Source organism: Ceratotherium simum, chromosome 19 (genome assembly GCF_057802395.1).
Source record: "Ceratotherium simum simum isolate JZ-2026a chromosome 19, ASM5780239v1, whole genome shotgun sequence".
Taxonomy (NCBI): domain Eukaryota; kingdom Metazoa; phylum Chordata; class Mammalia; order Perissodactyla; family Rhinocerotidae; genus Ceratotherium; species Ceratotherium simum.
This window is the reverse complement of record NC_141918.1, coordinates 37,022,582-37,037,116: the sequence shown is the minus strand read 5'-3', so window position 1 is coordinate 37,037,116 and position 14,535 is coordinate 37,022,582.

Here is a 14,535-nt window from a genome sequence, read left to right as displayed (position 1 = left end):
GTCTTTATCTGTTATCCCATGGTGAAGAAGCATAAATTTACATTTTCAGCCCAGTCCTGGTATTCAGACAAAAGCATTCAACTGCCAACTGGACAACTCTTCTTGCAAGTTCCACAGGCACCTCACACTCAACACATCCAAGATTAAATTCCTCATCTCCAGTCGGCTCTCCCAACCAGTTCTTTCCATATGTCCTGTCTTAGTACCATTCACCTAAAATTTCATGCCAGAAAGCTGGCATACTCCTTACCTCTTTTCTCTTTCTCACCCATTTCTCTGTATTTTCACTCTATGCCTCAGTTCAGGTGCCTGTCATACCTCTAACAATGCAGTTACATATTAACTGGCCCTGCCTACAGTCCAATCCACAGTAACGCCAGAGTGGCCGTGTGAAATGAAAGTCAGCTCACACTACTCCTTGCTTAAATCTCTTCAGTGGCTCCCCATACCGTCAGGACAAAATCAAAGTGCATTTGCATAACACATAGGGTACTTCTTCATATATATAGTTTTTATTATTATTATTATTTTGTTTGTTTTTTTTTGTTTTTTGTTTTTTATTATATGAGATATTTATTTTGTTTTTAGAAAAGGTTATTATAAATACATTCCAGCACAGTTGAAAGCCTAATTTTCCTACTAGAACTGTAACTGCTTCCATTTATGTAACTTGTTTGAGTCTGCTTAAATCTTTTAAAAATATTTTAAAATATGGCATTCAATACATCAAAATTACTATTAGGCTTAGTATTATAATATCGAAGTACCAAAGTATAATACTTACACTAAATTAAGAATATTTGCAAAAATACTATTTAAAACTAAATTAAAATTCAGCTTTAGTGTTCAGAATTGTATTTTCAGTAATGAAAATGTGCTGAACTATAGTTTTTATTATTTATTTGACTAGAATGTAAGGTTTTTTTAGGCATCAACTTAGCCTGCCTTGTTGATTATTGTATTCCCAAATATAAATCTGAAATTGGCAGGTGTCAACTACATGTTTGTTGGATGGATTAATGTGTAAGTGAAAGAACAAGGTATCTGATCTCTATAAACCATTTTGGCTTTGTCCTTTGGGGTATTTATACCGAGCTACCGCAACTGCAGCTACAGGCGTGACACTGCAAAACATCCTCTCTCCCAAACTACTTTCTCTCCTTTTGAGAATTCTCCTTATTCCTCTAATTTTTCTTCTCTTTCACTCCATCCCCATAATGTGAACTCACACACTCACACATATGCATGTGCACATGCACACCCAGGCATATACACTCACACCCACATACACACTTGTCTTGAGCTAATTCTGGTACTTTCAAGCAGGCTCTTATTTATCTGTATTTTGAAGAAACTTTTTCTGATGTCGTCTTTCTCATCACCCCTCCTCCTACTCTGAGTCAATTAGGTGTCCTTCTTTATTTCCATAAAAGACTGTTCTATGTTGTAATTGATTTTTTTGTTTATCTCCTCTAACAACTCGTTGAAGGCTAGAGCTGCATCTTCAATTCCTGAATCCTAGAGTCTGGCACAATTTTTGACATACGCTAGATAATAAATACAGATAAATGAATGAATGAATGAACAAAGTACTAAGGAAACACAGCAGGATGACTGACATATAATATGAGAGACTGAAAAGCAACTATGATGTCAAAAGATGAGTGATAGTAAAGAATTTAGTAAGAAGTTAAAATTCACGTTATTATCCAGAATGACACATAAGCCATCTGTTCAATAATTTAATTGTAGATTCCAGTCAGCATTACAGATGCAGTATTGTGAATGATAAGATCACATAAGTATTACCCTCCTAGGTTTTGGCCTGCTGCAACGTTGGTGTCTCTTAAGTAAACTGCTATTTATGCAGAAGATAATCCTAGAAATAATAGAAGAGAGGAAGTTAACAAATTTTATTGAATGTGACAAAACCATTAATAAATTCAATTGCTTAAGAATCTCCAAAAAATTAACAAGAGAAAGGCAAAAGGTATGTAGAGTGAAAGAGGGATCTCTGAGAATTTTTTACAAACAAAATAAATAAAAAGAATACTAAGAAGTGAAACGATAAAAGAAGCTAAAAATAATAACAAAGACATAATGATATTAGAAATATCCTATATTTCTTTAATGAGAGATTGTGATGTACCAGAAACTGTGCTTAGAAAGGAGTTTTAGACGTAATTAGGAATCAGATGATAATAGATCATGGAGTTTCTGACACCAATTGAATTATATACTATTTATTGAAGCACAGGATTAATCGAGTGGATTTGGGAATTGGTCCATGTCACCTCAATTCTGGGTTCTACTATTCATTCGATGGGTGAATTGGAGCAGGTTATTTAATCTCTCTGTGCTTCAGTTTGTTTCCTCCCTAGGAATCAAAAGGCGTATTTACCTCCAGGGACGTGAGGATCCCATGCATTAATATTTGTAAAACAATGAGAAGAACACCTGGCAAATAGTTAACACTCAGTAAGCATTACTACTGCTTCTATTACTCTGTCTTCCACTGGCGGAGCGTATTTTTCCCCTGGTGATAAGTGTGTTCCTGCCCTATGAAACGTCATGGCTGACTTAGTGGCCAGCTTTCATAACTGCCAGGAGGAAGAGAAAGGTTAGATATCATCAATGCAGGTAAAAGGTTTAGTTCTTTTGTATTTCAACATTAATAAGATAAAAAAAATTGGGAGATATCAGATTCTGCCAGTTTGTTTTAAAACACAAGTGCTCTGCTTAAAGTAAGTGTTAAAAAATAATACATAAATTTTTTTTTTCTGATTCTAAAATTACATGTTTGTTACAGAAAATATGACCAGTAAAGCTTATAAGGAAAAGTTACTCATATCTCACTACCCAGTGTTAACCACTCAGGATTTATGTGCAATTTTTCTCCACCATATTTTTTGCCTCTAACAATTTACATGTTTAAAGACTCTCCCATCAATAATTCCAGTCATCTAGTGAGTTTGAAAATATATGCTTGTGCATTTGTGTGTGTGTGTGTGCATCTGTGTGTTTGTGGAGGAAGAGGGCTGGGAGGAATGGAGTCCTTAATATTAAGAAATTGATATTAATCTTTCACTTGTAGGTAGTAGTGGCTTGGATAGCTTGAAAATCTCCCTCAAACATTTTAATCTTCAGGTTAAGATTTTCCTTTGTGGGGGGAAATTTATATTAGTATATATCTTTCCATCTGGGCATATTATCTTATGTAGTTAGGATCAAACTACATTTTAATTTTGTATCCTTCTTTTCTACTCTAGCATTTCCTCATACATATTTCCTTCTTTTCAATAAAAGTAAAACTCTTTATGAGCATAACTTTAAATAGCTTCATTAAAGACCATGCTGGGCTGGGAAATTGAGCATCTAGGCTATATGAGTCTAAAGCCCATAAACTGTGAAATCTGATGTGCTCAGGCCCACAAAATCCCATACGTTTGTGTGTCTTAGTCTTGCAAACACCTACTACTTCCTCGGTGGTGAGGTATCAGCAGAGGGGTAGTAAAAATGAATTTCATGATATCCATTTTAGGGTCACCAGGTCTATTTTCAAGTTTGTGGTTACCAGAGGCTGGGGGTGGGGGGTACAGAAAGGGGAAACTAGAGGAATGTGGTCAAAATGTACAAACTTCCAGTTATAAGATAAATAAGTACTAGGGATGTAATGTACAACATGGTGACTATAGCTAGCACTGCTGTATGACATACATGAAAGTTAAGAGAGTAAATCCTGAGTTCTCATCACAAGAAAAACTTTTTTTCTCCTTTTGCTTTTTCTTTTTATTGTATCTATATGAGATGATGGATGCTAACTAATCTTTTTGTGATAATCATTTCATACTATTTGAAAGTCAAACCATTATGCAGTGATGTATGTCAATTATATCTCAATAAAACTGGGAAAAAACCCCCAAACAAAACACAAAATAACAAAAAAAGCAATTTTAGTAACTAACATTTATTGAACACTTAGCATATACTAGGCCAAATGTGCTAAAAGCTTTTGTTTATATTCTTTTGATTCTCTCAACAACTCCATAGTTGCTTTATCATGCCTGTGATAAATGGAGATTTAGAGACTTTCATTACTGTGCCTGTCACACTGCTGGCCTGTAGCAGAGTGGAGCTTTGAGCTGAAGCACTCTCACATCAGAGAGGCACAAACTCTGATCCACCGACTGTATTGTTGTCCATTGGTAATAGCCTATGTTATATAGCCCTTTCCAGATTATAAAAGTTTCATGTTAAAAAATATAATGTGATGAACCTTTTAATGCTTAAATCTTTGTCTGCATCATGGGTTGTCTCTTTGAGGTGAATAGGCTAAAAACACCTTAGCATATGTTGACAAATGATGTTCCAGGGTGTTTGTACCAATTTTCAATCCCCTATCAAATTAGGAGAGTGTCTATTTTTCCATGCCCTAAAAAGGGATGCTTGAAAACAGAAAAGTGCAACATAGTTAAATCAGATATGAATGATAATGGAATGGAGATTAAGCATTAAGATGGAAAACTAGTAAAGTATTTCACAAAGAAATATCGGAGTGGCTTTACACAGATTGATAGACTTGAATATGGTATTGATGGATTGGACAACAGAGAGAACAAGAAGAAAGTACAGAAATTATTTGGAATATTTACTCAAGAAGTGCTCTTTAAAATCAACACAAAATGCCAATTTACGAGTGACTTTAAGACTTGAAAAGAAAAAAAAATGAATACTTTCTTGGAGGTGAAAGGGTCCTGAGTTGGCATGTTTGCAGATGTTGATAAATGGTAAGTAAGATAGAAAAACAAGCCAGAAGGATAAATAATTTTTTTAGTTTAAATGTATTTTTATTTTTGGACAACCTATATGACATTTTTTTTTTCTTAATCTTTTAAAAAAGAAGAGGAAGAGAATAGGCGAAAGGAAACAGACATTTGAGAGTCTAAGTTCATCAGTAATTGATAAGAAGTCTGTGGAGATTTTGTTGGCGTTGGTCATGTGAAAAGAACTTTAAATAGGTAAACACCATATAAGTAAAATATTTAAGGTCAAATATGATAATGGATGTGCAAATTCTCTGAAATGTATAAAGTACCATTGAAATGTAGTGTATAATTATTAGGTTATGATTTCTATCATTAGATCACAAATTATTTGAGAAATAATCTGTTGGTACACTTCTACGGCATAATTTATCTTTCATTAAATCCAAAAAAACATAGTGGAAGATGTTATTTACTAGTGGCCAAGTTTGTGTTGTGAAAGCATTTGTCATTAACCATTTAGTTTGCCAAACAGGTCTGAGGGACAATTTTGTGAGGGACAATTTCTACTATTATTTCAGTGAGGGATAATTTCTACTATTTTTCAGTAAGGGACAATTTCTACTGTTAGTCTTTAGACTAAATAAGACATGGTAACTTTACCATATGTTAATACAATTGGACCAAAGCAAGACTAAGGAGCTGAGCAGTCAAATCAGCTTCTAGAAAATGAGCCCTATTGTAGATAACAAATTTTATAATATTGTCCCATCTACTTACTGTAAACACATGTGGTGCAGGCTCTAAGTTTATGAATAATGACTTCATTTTGAAGTAATTAGGATTCAATGCCATTAACAGCAGGATGTCTGGATAATTATATTTTAGAATGAAATGTCTAAGAAAAGGCATTTCTGTTCTTATGACAATTACGCATGTGATTAATGGCATAAATGACAATATCCAATATACATACAGAACAGCAAAAATTAACTGTATCTATCATGAGTGACAGTAGGAAAATTAGACGAAATCAATAATCAGAGGTAAAGAATGGCTCCTTTAATATTATTGTGCTCTCCAAGGCAGGACAGGTTGGGGCAGGTGGTCTGGGGGATGGGTAAAGATGGTACCTTTGTCAGTCTCTAGAGTCTCAGTGAAGATCAGTCAGTAAATATCACCTTCAATTATGTGCACTGTATAAATGGTCCAAAATCTTAAAGATTCTTGAATGTGTGAAAGTGAATAAAGGAAACCTCATTTAAAATAGAATTGGGAAGACCTGAAGAGAGAGTGCTCACGAACTACCACTGGCCATACCTGGCAGACCCCAAACAGGAAGAAGCTTACTTTACATATGCTAGCAGAAGGAAGGAAGATTTTCTCCTCACCCAGCAACAGCCCAGCCAACGAGAAAATGCCACACTCAGCCAATGAGAAGCCGTCTCCACCTTGAACTCCTACTCTCCTCCAATAAACTTTTTCTTAAGATAGCCTTTTTCCTTTCCAACTTTCTTCTTTTCTCTATAAAAGCAAGCCTCTCTTCTTTGTTCTTAGGACTTGTTGAAGGTTTGCCATAGTTTGCATGTCTCAAATTGTAATTCCTCTGCTATTCCTGAATAAACTTATTTTGCAGGTAAAATAACTGGCTCTCTTGCTTTTAAGATTGACAAATGCTAAAGAAACATCTGAGGCGCCAATTTTGAAAATTGCCATATGCAAACCTTTCAGAAGGAAAATTCAGTTCTAGGATTTATTGTATTTTTAGAGTTGCGTGCTCCGGGACATCCCCTTGTGAGATGAGGCAATGAGATTGTTCTAAAACAGGGCACATACCTTCAGGCTTCAACCCTAGGGATCAGGGCATTTTCTTCCTCCTCAGTCAGAAATTGTTCTGCAGGTCTCCAAAGCCAATGGCTTGCATTTAGCTATTTTTTTTTTTTTCCTTTTCCTTTCCTTTGTGACATTTGGTTCTTCTTCATCTCCTTCCCACTTTCACCCTCACACAACCTTGCACATACCTGCACATACACAGATATCTGAGTTTTTTAATTTTGTTTTGCTTAGGGCTTACTTATTACAGAACTTCATAAAGACTTTCATCAGCTTGACTTTCATTTTTTAAAACTTCTTCCCTTAGAGGTGTCTTGTTGTTATTAATTCTGCCTTGTAAGCCTTATGTATATATCTCAGCATCTCTACACACTAGACACCTATCAATTTCTTTATACTAAGCACTTCTTCCTCTCTTATTTGTCTGCCATGCTATTAGTAATATTTCCCCGTGTTTTAAAAAAACACAACTTCTTATTGTGAAAAAATGTGAAACACATATAAAACTAAGAATAATATAATATACCTCCATGTGCTTATCCTTCAGTTTAAACTTTTCTCTATTCATTTCCTTCCCTACCTATAACTACTTCCATTCTCCCACTGATTTATTTTGATGCAAGTCCCAGGCTTCTTATAATTTCATCCATCAATACTGTAGCATGTATCTTTAAAATATAAGAATCATCATTTAAAAACATAATCATGATACAATTATCTCACATATTGTGTCAAACTATCCCCTGAATTTTCCATTCTATTTTTAAACAATTATATCAAATTCCTTTGTCTTCCCATAGACATCATTTAACAAACCAAAAACGTTTTTGCTCCCACTCTACTGTTCTTAAAATAAAGTCATTCTCTTTTTGTTTCTTGTTTTCACCTGTTTTGACCATTGTTAACTCAAACTTATGTTCCTAATTATCTCAGATCCTTCAGTTTTCTTTGAGGGACATAATTTTATCTTGGTCTTGAATAAAACAAAAGGAACTAGCCAGGCAGACAGGAGGGAAAAGGCGCTCCAGACAGTAGAAATAGTAGGAAAAAAGAAACAGAAGGATACAAAGTGCATTTTGAGTTAGATTAAGTCCAGCAATTTCCATATTGCCAGAGCCCAGGGAGGTCGGTAGGGATTTACAGAGAATAGGGCTGTGAAAGAAAGCAGAGCCCAACTCATGTATCACATACACAAGTATTGGCCCTTTCCAAAGGGGTGAAACAAGCTGCCTGAGGGATTTAGGGAGAAGAGTAAACTGATATGATCAGAATTTTACCAGGAACACAATTGAGACAGTGTGGAAAAAGCATTTGCAAGTACTCAAGTCAAAAGACTATTGTAACAGAATTAAAGATACTATGGTCCTGAAGTAATCTAAGGTGATGATGAAGAGGGTCAGATTTAGGATAGGAGATGATGCTGAGAGAAATTGATGGGATAGAGGGGGAAAAATACTTGACTCAGGTTTGGGTTAACGGGACAGATTTGGTGCTGTTAAACACAGAGGACATACAAGAACAGATTGAGATGGGAGCATTGGGAAAGGAGGCAGGGGAAGTTGGTGATTCTAGCTTGTGACACGTTGAGTTGGAGGATCCTGTAGGGTATTCAAGAAATGTGAAGTAAGCAATTAAATTAATCCAGAGCTCAGGATTGAGGTCACTGCTGGGGATTTATATCAGGAGTGAAACCTGTTCAGTTGGTGTGGAGGCCTTAAGAATGCACCTGGCAGACCACCAGAAAGACCCCAGCCGCTGAGCTTTGAAGTCCATTGCCCAGGCCGAGCCATGCCCATCACACAAGCTCCTTGCCAACGACTGAGTGCAGAGAGAACAAGATAGCACATCCACTCCTGGGACAGCTGGGACTCCTTTGTTGACCACTTTTGGCTGAAGGACTCCATCAGGGCTTTGTCAAACCTTTCTTAGATGGTGTGTCAGTCTGGGAAAGCTTCCACATGACCCTTTCTCTCAGCCTACTCTAGCTCCTCCCTATACCCTCTCTCCACAGGCTCCTGCCCCCATTTCCCCTAACAAAATCCATGCTTGTTTAGTCCTGTCTGGCTGGCATCTGCTTCTCAGAGGACACTGATTAACATAGTGGGTGATTGAAGTCATTTTGGTGTGGAGAGTGTAAAAAAAACATCAACCAACCTGGACTACTTGAAGGATAATCAGAAGAAGAGCATGGCACGGAGGCTGGAAAAGACCTGAGACCTAAGAGGAAATTCTTTAGCCCAGGCATTCTTTAAGATGGAAATAGCGGACTACATCTGGGTACTCGGCTTATTAGTCCCACCATGTCTCTCATTGCAGTTACCTTTGCCCAGTAATCAAAATAAAAGCCCCAAGAGGCATCTCTACCTGGAATACTCTTATTCTAATACTGACCACCAATTCTTTACTGACTCAGTGGTTTCAGCTGGGCCCTCTAGAACCACTACTGTTGGTTAAATCTTATAACTCATATAGTTTATAGAATGCTCTCTTTCACTTTCTTCCTTAATGAAAAAATTCCAAAGATAGACATCATAGCCCTTTAATAAAGATTAAGATTTTTAATATATAATGCTCCTGATTACATGTTGGCTATTTATCCTGTGCCATGCATTGTGCTAGTTGCTTGGCATATTCTATGTTATTAATCCTTAAACAATCCAGTAAGATAATAAATATATCCAACCTTGATAGATGGGTAAAATTACCAAAAGTTTCTTAGCTAGAAAGGTGGCAGTCAATGCAAATGAACCCTGACCCAGAAAGCAGGGTTCTCTGAACTCTTCACTGCCGTTCCCATGTTCTCCAGCGCTCCTCACACTGTGGGGCCTGCAGGTGGGATTGGCATTGGGATTTGATCTCTGGGAAAGATCCTTCCTTCTCTGAGATTCATCCCTCTTTATTGTATCATCTACCAACTTCAACCTTGGTTGAGATAACAGATACACTCTGGATCTTTCCCTCCCTTTTAATTGCACTTTCTCTGGAATCATAAACTCTAAACGTTAATTATAACTATCAATATCTCTTAATTTCTCATTCTCTCATTCTTAATATACTTTCCCTTTGGTCTCATCAAGACCTTCATTATGTGGGTTTGTCCTGCTCTTCTAGTCTATGGATCCTCTCATGGTTTCATTCACTTCCCAAAATAGATGTCATTGCCATTCTGTTTTTACACAACTGCTCTTTAAGAGGTTCATCAGTGTATAAAGTCTACCTAATTTAAAGAAGGAGTCAAGACACCACCATCAGCTATTTTGTCACAAATCTTGATCAGTGTTTAAGTAAAAGAGGGTGGCATGAAACAACATAGTGTTTCACGAATCAAATACCGATCAAATAGTAATTCTTAATTTAACTATTCAAGACAATGCAGGGAGGAAGGAAAATGAATGAACATATTCTAAATAGTTCTCATCACATTATTTATAAATACAGTGAAATAATAATGGCCAGTATTTCAACTGACTCAACAGGTATTTATAAAATATGGAAGTTTTACTAGTAAAAATATGTTCCCATATACCTGTTATACATGTATGTAGTTGTATGTCTATATATTATATTAGCTTATCTAAACCAAATCTATTTCTAATATATTAAGCTAATTGCAACAGGTTACAAAGATATTCAAGTAAAAGTTCTGTGTGAGAATCATTGGTTATCATTAGAAGAAGCTAACCTGACTTTTTTCTAAGAGGTTTTACACTTTGCATACCAAGAAGTGTATTTGCTATGGTCCAGGGTCTGGCCTTCATTTAGTATTTCAGTAAATCTGATCTTCCAGCCTGGAGAATATAACCATTTTCACTGATAGACTCTCATTAACTAAGCTTATAGAAATGATATAAAATTAAAAAGTCCCTTTATTAATTTTTACTAAGTAGTATAGTTTTCAGTGTAGTAAGTGGAGAAGCCAAATTATAATCAGAATATTACTTGCTAAACATAGACTTAAAAAAAAGGGTATTTGATGAAAGGATTTATTTAATAACATCTGTTTACAGCAGTTTAATGCATCTGTTTCCACCAAGGGCATTAGAAACTGAGTTGTTTGATTCTAACAAGTCTCTTTTTTCCCTGCAAAGTGTCTGGATGAGCACAGTCTACATTTTTCTCTGTGAATTTCCTGTTCCTACACCTTTGCTGCTGCTCAAAACTATCTCCTGCCAATCAAAAAAATTTTTCTTTAAACATGATAATGTAACAGGAATGTCAGCTACAGCATCCCTGCCCCTTGAGATCTACTTTTAAACTCCTATTTCTGGAGCTTGTCGGAGTCCATAGCCTTCCCTGGACTTTTGTACACTTCCAGAGGATGGTTATGCTTGTAGATTCCTCTGTTGTTGTACTCCTTCTTCCCAAGTGTTTTCTTCTCCTTCATGCATTTATTGGGATGTGATAATCTGTCCTTCATAGTTTAACACACATGTGCACATTCCTACTTACAGAGAGCATCAATGGTGATGGTAGATTTTACTGAAGCTTTGGGGGTCTATGGGAGGCTTCACTCTGGTATGTTTGCCATGTGCCACTTAGCAAACTCCTTAAAGACATCTCTATTAGACAGCCGTATCTCCAGAATTTCTTACAGTCATGCTGTTACTGTGGTTTTCTCCCCTGGATCTTTCTCTCTAGGCAGGGCTGATCTCATGTGCTCCTTTTTCTTCCTCTTCTCTTCCTGTTCTTCACCTCTTTTCCTTCTAAACTGCCCTCATTCTCTAAATTCATCTTCTTGTGTCATGCAGAGGATATAAGCTCTATCTCATTTTTCCAAACTTGCACTGTCTAGCCTTTCAGGTAGCTTGAGAGACAAAAGGGCCTCTTTATTTACAGGATTTACCTGAAGAAAGCAACTGTATTTTTAAAATAACAATTAAAAATATTCATTTGTTGGGCCGGCCTGGTGGTGCAGCGGTTAAGTGCACACGCTCCACTTGGCGGCCTGGGGTTCACAGGTTCGGATCCCGGGCGCGCACCAACACACCGCTTGTCAAGCCATGCTGTGGCGGCCCTCCACATAAAGTGGAGGAAGATGGGCATGGATGTTAGCCCAGGACCAATCTTCCTAGGCAAAAAGAGGAGGATTGGCATTGGATGTTAGCTCAGGGCTGATCTTCCTCACACACACACACACAAAATATTCGTTTGTTGTAATACCAAATCTTGAGGGACTGGGAATGTTTCTGTTTTTTAAGATGACTTCATGCCTCCATGATGTGTTAATCTTTTCAACTTACTTTCAGAGATGAATATCATATCCAAGTTTTTGATAGACATCTCCCTGACACCTCTGTTTACTGCCTACAGTTTGAATCCTGTTGTCAAGACCTAAAAAGAAAATGACATCAGTGAAAATCAGGGGTAAAAGTCAATGGCAACCAAGTGAACAATTTGGTATTTACTTCTTGGCAAATACCATTCAATGCAATATCTCAACATCTGGAAACAAAGTATATCTATGTATTTGTATTACCATTGGGTCTGTATGGATGGGAATATTTAATCTAATCAGCATAATTGAAAAATTCTAACTACAGTATGGAGAATTTCAAAGTGCAGGAAACTGTCATCCAAATCAATCAAAAAGCTCTTTCAAGTTTTAATGTTTCAAGTTTTTTTTTTTTTCCTCTTTCTAATGGTCTGGAAAAACTTTTCAAACAAAATATGCCCAGAGAGTCATCTTTAGTTAATTGATTTACAATTTAATGACTTCTAAAGGGCCATATTGCTTTATTCACACCAGCAATTTTACTTTCACTTAATTGCATAATTTCTTTTCTCAGTCACTTGCTGTTACCAAGCCTTAAAATTATGATAATACTACTGCATAGAACTATCTATTTAAACACTGGAAAAGTCCCAGTAGTTTTAAGAAGGCCTAAAAAAATTTTCTTTATGCAAAATTAGGCCAATATCCTAACTCCTATTTGTTTGCTTGTTGTTGTCCTGAAGACATCTTAGCTAAGAGCTATAAAACGCTTAGTATTTCAGAGTTCTGAGCCCCACTCCTTCTCTTGACTTGACAACAGAACCCTGCCAACTAAAATCGGTGTGTGCATTCTGCTTCTTTGTCATACCTGACAGTCATAGAGGAATCCAAAACCACAGGTAATAAGCAATGACGTGGTGCAATCAATATGAAAGTTATCAGAAAATACTTTTTAATAATTCAATCTCTTTTGTAATAAATCCATAATCCAAGTCTAGGGTAGGGACTGTCATATTTTACTGGCTCAAGCCAGGTTTCTTGGGTTCAAATCCCAGGTTTGCTATTTACCAGCTTTTGACTTGGGATAACTTAGCAAAGTTATCTATGTCAGTTTTCTCCCATGGAAAAGGAAGAGAATTCTAATACGTACTTCCTAAATTTGTGATGAAGATTAAATGAACTAATATATGTAAAGTACTTAGTAAAGTGCCCAGCATATGGTAAGCACTATACATATAGTAGTTATTATTTATTTTCAATTGTTAATGATTAGCACCGTGCTTGGAATATGGTAGATGCTTGTTAATGTTTGTTGAATGTATACCTCTTGAATTACACATTTAAAAGATATGAATGCTCCATGAAACATATTTCGACAACTCGGTGGGAGGAAGTCTATAGTTATACAATAAAATGAACCTGGGAAACCCTATTATACCTCAATATGTTAATAAAACAATGCCTAAAGGAAAGTTGTCGATAAATTAGGATTCTTGTTTATTCTTGTTTTCCACCGTGATAAGAAAATGGGAAGTAATCAATACCTAGGTAATCTTTTAGGAAACGGTTCAGTAGAACATGCAATTAGCATAGGATTAACACCAGAAAGTAGTAATACAATATGATTTTTTGTAGTAATGAGATATGAGTCACTTACAATGACTATGGGGTGACCACTGTACCCCAAGTAGACTATTATATAGGGTGGCCATACAATTTATTATCCAAAATGTGACAATTTTAATGAGTGAGAGAAAGGATTTATTTCATGATGAACTTTTTCATCAAGGTCATTAACTTTGCTAATTATAGATCCCCCAAATTTTTTCCAATATCACTTATAGTAACGTTTGATGCATAGGGAGGCATAGCACTTCTATTTGCCCAAGAATAGAGAATTATCTGGGTACAAGAAGACAATCTATCAGTTATTCCATCATGGACTACTACAGGCACTCTGAGACAGAGTCAATGTATCTCCAAAGACACTTCACTTGGGAAGCCTTCCTTAGGCCATGAGAATGGTAATGTTATGCAGAACCTAGAATTTACATCTGATGTCTCAGAGCTGCATGCCCAGTGCAGTCACCACCTGGTGAACTGGGATAATGGCATCTCAAGCTGTGTAAGAAAAAAGTTTGCCCAGAAATCCAGTTGTCAGAGGTGGTTCTGGTTGTGGAACCTGCTTTGGTCCCAGCCATCCAGTCATTGTCTCCATAATTGACAGCCCAAACTATTTTTCAGAAGGTAATTTTTGTTGAGGACCATAGTGATAACAAACCGATGAATTGTGGTACAGGTTATGGGAGACTCTGGATTTGGTTTGTTTCCCAGTAAAATAAAGCCTGGACATAGAGGATAGTTTATCATTTTACTTTAATGATTAAATAAAAATGACATCTAGAGCCATTAATTAATTCATTCACTTAGAGGTTATTGGGAGAGTGAAATTTTCCTTTCCTTCTGAAATTCTATTTCATATATATGTATGTGTATGTACATATGTGTATATATGCATGTATATGTGTGTGTGTATATATATCCTTTATTGAAAAATTTATAATGTATTATTTTTTGTCTATAGTTCCTCTTCTCTTACCGGTTATAAGCTCCTTGAGGGCAATTGCTAGGTCAATTATATAAAAATAATCCTTGGTCTTTAGCACGATGCTTTCTTTATAGTAGGTGGAAATATATATCTGTTAATGTTAAACGTACAGATTCTAT